Source organism: Sinocyclocheilus grahami, unplaced genomic scaffold (assembly GCF_001515645.1).
Source record: "Sinocyclocheilus grahami isolate Dianchi unplaced genomic scaffold, SAMN03320097.WGS_v1.1 scaffold1392.1, whole genome shotgun sequence".
Classification (NCBI taxonomy): domain Eukaryota; kingdom Metazoa; phylum Chordata; class Actinopteri; order Cypriniformes; family Cyprinidae; genus Sinocyclocheilus; species Sinocyclocheilus grahami.
The window spans coordinates 211,381-223,150 of NW_015506571.1; positions in this window are offsets into that span (position 1 = coordinate 211,381).

The following is an 11,770-nucleotide window of genomic DNA, read 5'->3' on the forward strand; positions in this document are numbered from 1 at the left end:
GCTAACACAAATGAGACATGTATATGTCCTTCATTGTTTTCCGTGCGCATGTAGGCCACTGAGCCATAGGCCCTCTCAGATGCGTCACAGAATATGTGTAAATCCCTATTGAGGATTTCCGCATACCCTTCAAATGGAGTGTAACACCTTGGGACTGCAATCTGATTCAAATTATAGAGCTCTTGTTGCCAGGCTTGCCATCTGGTTAACAAGCTGTCAGATGTGATTGGGTCATCCCACCCTAGATTGTTCTTCCAAAACTCCTGGACTAGCACTTTGGCTCGGGTTGTAAATGGAATGAGATAACCCAGGGGATCATATTGAGATGCCAAAACTCTGTAGACATTACGCAGAGTGGGTTCAAGGCATCTGGATTGGCTGGGTTTGTAGCTGAACGAGTCCTACTCTTCTGTGATAGCCAGAGTTCACTATTCTGTGATCTTGCTTCAGAGGGGAGATGTTGAATAACCTCAGGTCGGTTGCTGGCCCATTGACGAAGCTCAAACCCACCGGTGAGCAAAAGTTGCCGTAGGTTGTCTACTAATGCTCTAGCTTCAGCAACAGTTTGAAGGCTATGAAGACAGTTGTCTACATAAAAGGAACTTTTGACCGTTTTCGTCAGAGCTGGGTCCCCTTGCGGGTGCTGAGCGATTTCCTGCAGTGCATATATGGCACAGCACGGGCTGCATGTTGTGCCAAATGGTAAGACTTGCCATTCGTAGATCTTAGGCTGTTCTGTCCTCTGCATGTCTCTCCACAGAAAGCGTACAATGGGCTTATCACTTGGCGAGAGGCGAACCTGGTGGAACATACCCTTCACATCTCCACTGATGGCTACAGGATGTTCACGGAACCTCAGCAAGACACCAAGTAACGATGGACCAAGAACGGGCCCAGGCAGGAGTATGTCATTTAAAGCATGGCCTTGGTATAAATAAGAACAGTGAATACAATTCTGTCCTTGTTGTTATGCGTCACCATATGGTGAGGGATATACCACGACTCCGGGGATTGCTCAGCTTCTTGTGTTGATATTTCTGCCACACAGCCAGCTTCTTGCAGTTTCTTTATTTCGGAACAGCAAGACTCGGCTCGCCTAATGTCTTTAGCAAGTTTACGCTCAGTGCTTCGAAGGTTAGCTATCACTGCTTCTTTAGGGGCTTTAAGAAGTTCAGCATTGGGCCGTCTGAGCAAAGGAGTGGCGTATCGCATAACTCCACTGACTTCTACCCTAGTGGTATGTTTCTGGAGAAGAGAGAAGGCATACTGGTCTTGTTTGGAGCGAGCGGCTGTCTTCTCATTTACATAGGGCAGGGTATCAATTTGCCAGAGGCGTTCCACATTCTTGAAGAGCTCAGTATTCGATGGGGTTGTGGTTATATGGAAACACTGTGGGGTGGAAAGGGTAGTTTGACTGAGCCCAATGGGACCTTGGAGGGTCCAACCAAGTCTGGTACAGATTGCAATTGGTCCATTTGCAGGTCCCATACACACTGGCTGGACAGGAGTAAGCAGGTGAGGCATGTCAGACCCGATGAGCAATAGAGGTTGGGCTTGGTCAATCAAGGGTAATGGCAAGGACCTAAGATGCTCATACTTGTGCCGAAGAGTGGACACAGGGTAGGAATGTTCGGAAAGTCTCAGGGTGTCTGTGGTGAAAGCATGAGGAATCAGGTATTTCCTGCATGGTCTGTGCAAGGGTGACACATGAAGGGAAACAGTGGCTCCGTGCAGATTAACTACATCATGATGGACTGTGCGTAGTGTGAGTGTTTCAGGTTCAGTAGGGAGATTCAACTGATCTACAGCCTGTGACAAAAGAATGCTACGCTCTGAACCATCGTCCAACACTGCGTATGCTTCCATGACTTTCTCTTGGTTGTGTAGTAAGACCTTGACTATCTTGAGCATTATCTTTTGAGATCTGTTGGGCCGGTCTAAATTGACCTGAGGGGTAGGAACATTGACCAACAACACACTTTTTTGGATCTGTAAGGCTGCATCATGCAAGATGGTCAGATGTAACTCTTTACAGTTTGTACAGGTTCTTTTCAGAGTACAACTGTCTGGATTATGAGTTCGCCCACATTTCCAACAGCGCTTCTCTTTGGATATCCACTGTACTATTTGCTCTGTAGTCAGTATCTTGAACTTGGGACAAGCGTTAAGGAAGTGGTCCTTGGTGTTACAGTATGGGCAGAAGGGTTGAATCTTAGAGGGGGGCTTAGATTTCGTCTGTCCCTGCAAGGCTGAACTGGCATCAGCGGAGTACATGATGGAGGTGGATCTCTCCTTTGGACGAAAAGGTACTGACCTTTGCTGATCTTTCTTGGCGGATCTAGTCATATCAGTCTGATACATGGCAGCTGCTTTATTGGAAATTCACTTCACTTGTGACTTCATCTGTAGCCATACAGACAGATCAGGTAGTGTATACGTGCGATCTGTGCCAGTTTGCAAAATACCTCGGCTGAAACAGTACTCAATGAACCCATTGCAGTATAATGGTGGCATCTTGCTTAACAATCGATCAACATGAGAGCCACAGCGCAGCTCATATCCATTTGGGCCTTCCAAAGTTCTGAGCATCCCTACTAGTGTTTGGATAGATAGAGAAAAAGAGTCAAAAGCTTCTGCATCACCGAACTTGACTGCTGGTGCATTCAGTATGATACCTAGTTCTGACTGAACCAATTGACGTGGTTGGCCATATTTATCCAGCAGCGCTTGCAGTGAGGTTGTGTATGGCCTGGTGTCATACATATATGCTTTGGCTAACTGGAGAGCGCTGGGGAGTTTTAAGTGACTTAAGAGGACCTGATATTTGTAATGTTCACTCAAATGAGGCTGATTATTCATTACGTTGTCTAAGGCCATCTTCAGTAGGGCAAAGTCACTTTCTCGGCCAGTGTCGAAGTATGGGATAGCCGGCTTTGGGATCCCGTAAGCTGACGCAGCTAACATTTCCAGACCAGGTGGTTGGGCTGGAGAGGGGTACATCACTGCCCGATTATGAGAGGCATCAGATGGAGAAACAGGATACGTTACTGCTGTCCAGTGAGGGCTAGGATTTGTGGCTTGGTAGGACTGAGCCTGTAAAGGAGCCCCTAATGTTACAGGAACTGTAGATGGGACTGTAGGCAGGACACTGACAGAGGGTGTCTGACTATAGGTGACAAAGGTATCTGAGTAATGGTGCGGTCTGGCCACCACAGCTGGGTTAAAGGGTAAAGGAGCCGTATAATCTGGCCTAGACATTAAGGTGGATGGTGCTGTAACTAGCGAGGCCAATGACCTTGTAACTATGTTGGGCTGAGTTACCTTGGCAGTTGAGGTGACAGAACTGAGCGGGGATTCAGAAACTGAAGCAGTAATGTGTACAGCAGGTAATATGGGGGAAGGCATTACTGATGACACAGGTACAAAGTTAACATGGCAAGGGGTAGAATTACTAGGCATTACTTGGGCAGATGATTTAAGATCAGTGGTAGCAGCAACTCTGTGTTCTTGAGGGCTTACCTCAGACAGAGGACCAACAGCTGGGCTGGACTGTGTAGCAGCAACATTAACATCTTGAGATTCCTGTTTAAGAAGTGCACAAACATATTCAGCAACCTCAAGCTCATTTTGAACCTTTTTGAGACGCCGCCGGCTCTCTACCTGCTTAGCTAGTAACTCTCTAGCCTTAGTGGCTTGTTCCTGTCTATACTGCGCTTCTCTAGCCTGAGCATCAAGTCTCTCACACTCTTTATCTACAATGGTGTCCTCTTCGATCTGCTCTTTAGCCTTTCCTCTAATATGGCAGCTTGAAGGTCGGAGAGTCCCTGTCTGGGAGATCTGCGTTGTGCACTGCGATGAGATCTCAATGAAGTACTGGACACCGTGCCAGAAGAAATGGATCTAGACGCATGTCTTGATGGTCTAGATGGTCTCTGAGAAGACGAATCAGCAAGGGGTGGCTCCGGATGTAGGTTAGGCGGGAGCTGGACGTCGTAATCAGCTAGATGAGCAGGAAGGTGTTTCTCTCTTGGAGGGCGAGGTTGGACGACAGGCTCAGTTGCACTGGGAGTTTCAGGATCCATCTTGATGCACATCCGGCTCGAAGGACCATATACGAGCGTATGGAACGCTCAGTGGGTTCAGGTGTAGTGCAGCCAAGATGGTGGTGTGTGTTTCCGGTAAGAGAAACAGGAGGGGGAATCCCAATTTAACTTGTTTAATCAAAGGAGATTTGTATATGTTACTTCACACATGTGGTCCGTAATCATTTACACACTGGTAAAACATATACAAAGTTGAATAAACATTCCAGCCAGCCTGATTTGTAACCTACTGCTGTCGAGACAAAATGTCCACTCCTAACTGCGCTATGTGCGACTAGGGGGTGTGGCTAGGGCTTTCTCACACTAAGTTTATTAAACACTTAAAGGAGACCTATTATGCCCCTTTTTACAATAAGTAATATAAGTCTCAGGTGTCCCCATAATGTGTCTGTGATTCCTCCCAATGTCACAGGTTTTCCTTGATGTTCATGTTCAAAAAATGAACCTATGGCGATGAAGCTCGTCAGAGCCCGTCAGAGCCCGTCAGAGCCCGCCAGTATGGACTTCACTGCACGCTGATGACGGCGACTCAGAGTGCGTTTCCTGTCTGGGCAAGCCCCAGGCAGAAGCCACTCTGACTGAGATGGAATGTTCACATTGCGTGAACATGAGTCTCACCTTTTTGCACGCTCGGATCACTTTATTTTCAGAGAGCGACTCCGCCCCTCGCACCCTCTCGTTTTCTTCCTCCCAGGGACCTGTGAGAAAAAACAGGATTGCAGAGGGACTCAGTGGTCGGCTTCAAGCGAGCTCACGCCGGCTCATCATGTGCCTCGACCTCGCCATGCAGAGATGACTCTCCTGTCCTCTTTGAACACCCAGGTCAGCGTCCCTAAGCTGATGCGAGCGACTTGGTTTCGTTCGGTGGAATCGAGGACGAGCTGCTAGATGACAGCATGTCTCTAGCAGCATCAGACGCGGCGAAGATTTTGGGCTCTACCATCGACCCTGCCCCTTTGCCATCTGTGGATCCCAGCGACGCCAAAACAGGGATGAAAAGTTCAGCATCCTCTCTAAGGCAGTTGAGGAGCTGGGACTGTAGTGGTCTACGCTGGAGACAGCGAGCCTCGCCTTTTTTTACGGAGGTCCATGATGAGCTCACGAAATCGTGGCACGCTCCCTACTCGGCTCGCCTTCGGACGTCCAATTCATCTGTGCTTTCCTCAGTCAAGGAGCTGCGCAGTGCAACTGACCTGGCCCTGCGAGCAACAAAGGCAACAGCACAGGCCATCGGGAGGTCAATGGCAAGCTAAGTGCAAAGCATTTTACCACTGCGCAGAAGTCGTCCCAGGCAATGCGGCACTTTCTGCCTAAGCGCTCTAGCTCTGCAACCGCCACCAGTCGCCGCAGACCTGCACCAACTCAGCAGCCAGCGAACCCTGCGCCATCGCCCGCTCAGCCCACTCAGAAGCCTGAGCCTCCACAGCGCTCCTGCTCGGCCAGACGTTTCCCATTCCCGAAGCACCCTGGCCCCCGGCCCAAGCTGACGCTGGATCCTGCGACTCAAGCGTCGTCCTGATCTACTGGACAGGAAGAGGAGGGGGCAAAGCCACCACCCAAATGGCCTCTGTTATGCCCCCAAGCACTCTGTTCGGTTCCGGGTGCCGGTGGCAGTATGTTTGTCACAAAAACTGTTGTGAATACTGGCCCCATTTTAAAAGTGCTTCCACACAAGCAACCGCTAGAAAAATAAAACACAAACATTTTCAAAAAGAGAGCAAATTTCCTCTTCCACTTTTCACAAGTGTCAAGTTCCCTCACGGCGACCCATCACCCGAACCAATCCACCCCCTCGTCACACGGGCCGAGGCCTGGCGGGCCATCTCCGGAGTGTCAGATTGGGGATTATACAATGAGGTTACTCACTTCAGTTTGCTTGAAGACCCGGCGATTCAGTGGCGTGGTTCCCACCTTAGTGCACAGCAAGGACGCTCACGTCCTGCGCTCCGAGGTGATGAATTTACTAGCAAAAGGAGCTGTAGAGACAGCTCCGCCAGCTCAGAGAGAGTCAGGCTTCTACAGCTGTTACTTCCTCGTCCCCAAAAAGGATGGAGGTCTCCAGCCTCAGACACCTGAACCGCGCCCTCATGAAACAGCCGTTCAGGATGACTACTCTGAAACAGATCCTCTCACAAATACGCCCAGGGGTCTGGTTCCTTTCTCTGGATCTGAAAGACGCTTACTTTCACATCCAGGTAGCCCCCCATCACAGACGGTTCTTGAGATTCGCCTTCGAGGGAGTGGCATGTCAATACAAGGTCCTGCCCTTCGGACTGTCCCTGGCTCCTCGCACTTTTACAAAGTGCATGGATGCTCTCTTCCCTCTGAGACAGATGGGAATCCGCATTCTGAATTACCTTGATGACTGGCTCATCTTGGCCCAGTGAGAGGCCGAGCTAATATCCCGCAGATCCCTCCTCCTCAGTCACTTAGAGTGCCTAAGACTCATGGTCAATTTTGCCAAGAGCTCACTGTCTCCTAGCCAACGAGTTTCATTCCTGGGAGCAGTTTTTGTCTCAGTCCACATGAGGACGATAGCCGTGCCAGAACATGCACTGGCCATACAATAGCTTGTGGCTTCTTTCAAAATTGGAGCCTCTGGCCAAAAGATGCTAGGCCTCATGGCCTCTGCATCACCGGTACTACAGCCGGGCCTGCTCCGCATGAGACCCCTTCAGTACTGTCTGAAACCACAAATTCCACCCCATGCATGGCTTCACAGACGCCTTCGTGTCACAGCCTGCGTAACAGCTCTGGCCCCTTGGAAAGATCCACAGTGGTTCAAGCAGGGCGTGACCATGGGCATTATTTACAGAAGGAAAGTTGTCTCAACTGATGCATCCAACACAGGTTGGGGAGCTCTGTGCGAGGGCAGACCGGCCTTCGGCTCCTGGTTGGACACAGAAGGTTCACACATCAACTGCCTCGAAATGACGGCAGTATGTTGAGCCCTTCAGACCTTCTTACCGGACCTGAAGGGACACCACGTGCTAGTCTGCTCAGACAGCATGACAGTGGTATCTTATATAAATCGCTAAGGTGTGCTCACCTCGAAACACCTTTTCGAGATGGTAAAACACCTCTTAGAATGGGCACATCTCAACCTACGTTCATTGCAGGCAGCACATTTGCCTGGCGTATTGAACCAAGGAGCAATGTCCCCTTAGAGGAGTGGATGCTCCACCCACAAACAGTTCAGAAAATCTGGGAGGTCTTTGGCAAGGAAGAGGTCGACTTCTCTGTCTCAAAAGACAACTCTCACTGTCCAATTTATTTTTCAAAGAGCAAGGAAGCGGTGGTCCACGATTGGCCCAACCTCCTCCTGTATGCTTTTCCCCCGATCGTTCTGGTAATCAAGCAATTCAGGGAAAACAGACACAGGGTCCTTCTAGTGGCCCTGCTCTGGAGGATCCAGCTTTGGTTTTCGGAGCTGTCTGAGCAGCTGATAGCAGCCCCATGGCCCATTCCCCTGAGACAGGACCTTCTCTCTCTCGAACAGGACGATTTGGCACCCCCAGCCCGAGCTGTGGGCTCTGCACCTCTGGGTTCTCAACGGGAATCAGCAGATCTTCCCGACAGTTTCCTGGATACTATATAACAGGCTAGAACCCCATCTACGAGACGCCTCTATGCCCTTAAATGGTCGGTCTTCTCTGCCTGGTGCACAACCCGTGGTGAAGACTCAACATCCTGTGACATATTGGTGATATTGTCCTTCCTACAAGAGCTGTTGGATAAGGTCCGTTCTCCTTCCACGCTCAAGGTCTGTGAGCCGGAAGAGCTTAGTTGTTCGTTTTCTGAGGGGATCCAGGATGCTCAATCCGCCTCGGTCCCCCACGGTCCCTGCGTGGGATCAGTCTATGATTTTTTGATGCTATTGCGCTAGCATACTCCTCCCTGGGCCTGCAATGCCCCATAGGAGTTAGAGCCCATTCCACTCGGAGCGTGGCCTCGTCTTGGGCATGGTCTAGCGGTGTGTCCATAGCAGACATTTGTGCAGCTGGGCCTCGCCGTCCACCTTTGCCAGGTTCTATAACAGGGGTGGCGAACTCCGACCCTAATTAAAACTCAACTGCCTGTAGCTTCCTAGTAATCGTTCAAACCTCCTTGATTAGCTTGTTCAGGTGTGCTTGATTAGGGTTGAAGCAAGACTGCAGGGCTGCCGCTCTCCAAGACCGACGTTCACCACCCCTTTTCTAAAACTTGGATGTTCCGGCCTTACAGGCTTGGATTCTATCTGCTTAAAGGGGCACGGCCTGCCTAAGGGCGGGTCTAATCCTTCAAGTGTTTGCTTGACTTCATGTATGCTCTCAGCCCTTTTAGAAGTGCTGAGGCTGTACAAAATTGTTTGGAATGATTATCCAAGGCTGGGTTGACCTCAGTGAGTTCAGCCCTCTTGCCTCCTGCAGGGCTCACCCTGTTTATACTTGGTCCCTCTGAGCCTTAATTGCTCAAGGCCAGTTCATGTCAGTCGTTCCACTTTCATGGCACGGTAGGATTGTATTGGTTCCCCATAGCATCTAGCGACACAGTATTCAATTACTAACGTTACCTCGGTTCCCTGAGATATTGGAACATGTACTGTGTTGCTTGCTGTGCCATGACGCTGCACAACTCAGTGTCGTCCCTTCAGTCGAATTTACCTGAGATTCTATGGCGTAATGCTCACTTATATAGCCAGATGGCCCTGCCTATTCTGGCGGGCTCTGGTGGGCTTCATCGCCATAGAGTCGTGCAGTTACACTGTGTGATTGAAAAGCCTTCAGTCCTTGGAGAAAAAGGAGTTTTCCCCATAGCGTCTAGCGATACAGTACTCATTCCCGTATCTCAGGGAACGTCTTGGTTACTTGTGTAACCTCGTTCCCTGAAGGAGGGAATGGAGACGTTACGTCAGTCGTGACTGACGAATTGGGATCTCGCCCGAGAGCCCAATCACCTTCGAGTATAAACTAAACAAGCCAATGACAGTTGGCGTGCGTGTTTCGCCACGCGCACCCCGCCCCGCCGAGCGGGTATAAAAGGAGAGCGCGTGCAAACGCACATCAGTCGTGACTGACGAATTGGGATCCGTATGGAAAAAGCCACTATTGCTGACCCCTCCAGTGCCCTGCGGAAGCTGGCAAGTCCCCCCACATCAGCTGGGGCGGAAGATAGGACAGCGGCTAGGCAGAGGTGTCCGCCACTGCTGTTCCATACAGTGGTACATTGGATAACACTGGGAAAGCGTACCCAGTTGGGAGCGCTATGGAAGCCACATCCTGCGCATAGGAGGTATCATGTGGAATACACATATGGACTGGCCCAGGGCAGTGCTACATATGGAAGTCCCAGCGGTAGATTCAACCTGCCTGGGGTGAGACAACTACACAACAGAGATGGCAGAGAACGACTACCAGGGAAAGACACGGGCTTACCGTGAAGGGAGCCGTACCGTGGAAGAGTACACATGTGGGATCGCCCGAAGGGGGAATCACTACACACGGGCACCTAGCCCAGCACAAGGGAGCCCCCACCCCCCTGAGAGTAAAAAAAAAAAAAGACAATGACAGTGGGCGTGCGTGTTTCGCCACGCGCCCCCCGCCCCGCCGAGCGGGTATAAAAGGAGAGCGCGTGCAAACGCACATCAGTCGTGACTGACGAATTGGGATCCGTATGGAAAAAGCCACTATTGCTGACCCCTCCAGTGCCCTGCGGAAGCTGGCAAGTCCCCCCACATCAGCTGGGGCGGAAGATAGGACAGCGGCTAGGCAGAGGTGTCCGCCACTGCTGTTCCATACAGTGGTACATTGGATAACACTGGGAAAGCGTACCCAGTTGGGAGCGCTATGGAAGCCACATCCTGCGCATAGGAGGTATCATGTGGAATACACATATGGACTGGCCCAGGGCAGTGCTACATATGGAAGTCCCAGCGGTAGATTCAACCTGCCTGGGGTGAGACAACTACACAACAGAGATGGCAGAGAACGACTACCAGGGAAAGACACGGGCTTACCGTGAAGGGAGCCGTACCGTGGAAGAGTACACATGTGGGATCGCCCGAAGGGGGAATCACTACACACGGGCACCTAGCCCAGCACAAGGGCTGACCTTGGGCATGCACACGAGTGCTGAGCCTGGCGTCTGGCACTCCGCCACGCCTGACCGCCGAGGGTGCGGGAGGAACTCCACCAGGGTTCACCATGGGGAACTCGGAGATTATAGAATCTCGCAAACGTGTTAGGCGTCGCCCAGCCGGCAGCTCTACAGATGTCTGCTATCGAGGCGTCCCGCGCCAATGCCCAAGAAGATGCCACTCCTCTCGTAGAGTGAACTCTCACTTAAGCTAAGACTATAGCCTCCACTAACCAGTGGGCAAGTCTTTGTTTGGAGAAAGCGTTTCCCTTCTGCTGTCCTCCGAAGCAGACAAAGAGCCGATCTGAGGTCCTGAAGCTCCGCGTACGGTCCACGTAAATGTGCAGAGCGCAAACGGGACAGAGCAGAGCGATGGCTGGGTCTGTCTCCTCCCGGGGCAGCGCTTGCAAGTTCACCACCTGATCCCTAAAAGGTGTGGTGGGAACTTTGGGCACGTATCCAGGCCAGGGTCTCAGGACAACGTGAGAGTTACCCGTTCCGAATTCTAGGCACGAATCGTCGACCGAAAATGCCTGCAGGTCCCCTACCCTCTTGACCACGGAGCTCAAACTCAAACCACACGGCAGCAACAAACAGGAAGTGACGTGTGAGGAAGCAGGGGGTGGAGGGAGACATCCTTCGCTCCAACCCATGCTGCAGGAAAGAAAGCACGACTCCAATCGGGCATCTACGGGGGTCTTCCCGGCGGGAAGAGCACCAATCGACGAACAGGTTCCACTTCAGCCTGTAAGCATGTCTGGTAGACAGGGCTCTAGCTGACGTGATGGTGTTTACTACCGGTGGAGGTAACCCACCTAGAACCTCCGCATCTCGTCCAGGGACCACAAGTGGAGATTCCACAAGTCTGGACGCGGGTGCCAGAGGGTGCCCCCTCTCTGTGAAAGGAGATCCCTCCTCAGAGGAATTGGCCAAGGAGGGGCTGTCGCGAGGAGCATTAGTTCGGGGGAACCAAGTCCGACTGGGCCAGTATGGCGCTACCAAGAGGACCTGCTCCTCGTCCTCCCTGACCTTGCACAGTGTCTGTGCGAGAAGGCTCACTGGTGGAAACACGTATTTCCGTAGGCCCCGAGGTCAGCTGCACGCCAGTGCATCCATGCCGAGGGTCCCCTCGGCCAGGGAGTAAAACAACTGGCAATGGGACGTGTCTGGGGAGGCAAACAGGTCTACCTGAGCGTCCCCAAAGCGTCTCCAAATCAGCTGGACTGTCTCGGGGTGGAGTCGCCATTCTCCCGGAAGGGCGGGCTGACGTGAGAGCTCGTCGGCTGCACGATTGAGCTCGCCTGGGACATGAACGGCGCGAAGCGACCTCAGATGCTTCTGACTCCAGAGGAGGAGATGGCGAGCGAGTTGTGACATGTGACAGGAGCGTAGACCACCTTGGTGGTTGATGTACGCAATGGTCGCAGTGTTGTCCATACGGACCAGTACATGCTTGTCGTGCAGCAGCGATTTGAAGTGGAGCAGAGCGAGCCATACTGCTTGCAACTCGAGGCAGTTGATATGCCACTGCAGTCGGGGCCCCGACCAGAGCC